At 36.8% G+C, this 2,093-nt stretch overlaps 1 pseudogene; it reads left to right on the top strand.

Annotated features, from left to right (window-relative positions):
* LOC102174811 lies at positions 306 to 791 on the top strand (annotated as a pseudogene).

Here is a 2,093-nt window from a genome sequence, read left to right as displayed (position 1 = left end):
ATCATAGAAAGATGAAGTCATCTGAAGTCAGAAGGTCTGATTTTTAGTCTAACCAGCTGCAAAAGCTACTAAACACAGTTGATCTTCAGTTCCCCCATCTGTAAAGCTACTTCTTGGATTTATTATGTCTCCAATGTGTATGAGCTGTATTTATAAAAATAGTATTGCTATATGACTTATAAGGGTCAGTGTTAATCTGAGTTTTATTAATCTCCAAGTATCTTAAAATGGAGTGCCAGCAGACTCTTTAAAGACTTAATGCCTGAAGTTTTTCAGCTGGAACCGCTATCTTCCAGTAATTCGCCAAAATGAACAACACAAAGGGAAAGAGGAGGGGCACCCACTACATGTTCCCCAGGCCTTTTAGAAAACATGGAGCTGTTCCTTTGGCCACATACATGCAAATCTACAAGAAGGGTGATATTGTAGATATCAAGGGAATGGGTACTGTTCAAAAAGGAATGCCCCACAAATGTTACCATAGCAAACCTGGGAGAGTCGACAATGTTACCCAGCATGCTGTTGGCATCATTGTACACAAACAAGTTAAGGGCAAGATTCTTGCCAAAAGAATTAATGTGCCTATCAAGCATATTAAGCACTCTAAGAGCCAAGATAGCTTCCTGAAATGTGTGAAGGAAGATGATCAGAAATATAAGGAAGCCAAAGAGGAAGGGACTTGGGTTCAGCTGAAGCGCCAGTCTGCTCCACCCAGAGAAGCACACTTCGTGAGGACCAATGGAAAGGAACCCGAACTGTTGGAGCCCATGCCCTATGAATGCATAGCATGATGGGTGTAAAAATAAAGACCTGGACTGTACAAATGTTTCTCTTAATTGAGCAGAGGTGTTCTGTCCAAATTCAGTGGGTGATGTCTTTCCAAATTCAGTGGTTTTTCTTCCTGAAAAATGTAAGATAGTTTGTTGTTCAGTATGCTCCATTTTTTAATAAACTGCCAGATATTATTTATAAAAAAAAGACTTAATACCTGAAATACTCTCCCCCCAAAAATGGTAGAATTAATAAACTAATAAGAATCTCAAGTCAGCCAATAAACAATCAAGATCCATTCTGGAACTCTGGGGAATTTCAAATTCTAAGGCCACTTATTGTTTACTGTACTCATATATATACAGGGGGTTGCTAAGTGGCCCAGTGGTAAAGAATCTGCATTCCAGGGCGGGAGACCCGGTTCAATCCCAGTAGGGAAGATCTCCTGGAGAAAGAAAGGGCAACCCACTCCAGTATTCTGCCTGAGAAATCCCAAGGACAGACAAGCCTGGCAGGCTACATTCCATGGAGTCACAAAAAAGTTTGACATGACTTAGTGACTAAACAACAACAATTCATATATACATTAGTATATATTACATGAATAAGTCCAAAATGTCATTAAACTCTTGTAGTTCATAATTAACAATAGAATTTTAAAACTGCTTCAAAACAAATCTGAATCTATTAGTAATTCTTAGTTTTGCCAAGTCATGAATTTGAATTGTACATATATGCTCACCCAACTGTCAGAACAAATTACGTAGGTAGTATGTTTAATCCCATCCTCATCTAAAATCAACTTTTTTGCATATGTAAATAAGAGCTTCTTTATAAAGAAAACCACATTCTAAACTGGTATTGAAAATTTACAATTATCTAAGAATATATCTGGTGCAAATGTAGAGTTCCACTTATTGAGTAAATTTTACCACTGCCTTTTGCATGAAATGGAATAGCAAAGAAATAAGAAGCTATACCAAGACTAACAAATATGGAGGATCCATACAGATATGCTACAAAATTTCTTATTAGGAAGGTTAGTGGTAGTGATAGTAAGAATAACGATCCCCCCAGAAGAAAGAAAAATATATTAGAGGTTCGAATGTAAATATGCCTCTTAGTATTGAAATTCATTGGATTATCTACCACCTTCCATGCTTCTCCATGTCTCTTGTTGATAAGATTCTCTCTCTCTCTACATTCTCCATTTATTTCTCTAAATACCATTTTTTCACTGTTTAAAAAAATTTTCTGAATTCATCCTTCTTTACAGGCATTATACCTATTTCACCATTAAGTTCCTAGTTAACCTTCTGGCT

The sequence above is a fragment of the Capra hircus genome, chromosome 29 (assembly GCF_001704415.2).
Source record: "Capra hircus breed San Clemente chromosome 29, ASM170441v1, whole genome shotgun sequence".
Taxonomy (NCBI): domain Eukaryota; kingdom Metazoa; phylum Chordata; class Mammalia; order Artiodactyla; family Bovidae; genus Capra; species Capra hircus.
This window is presented reverse-complemented; position numbering and strand designations above follow the sequence as displayed.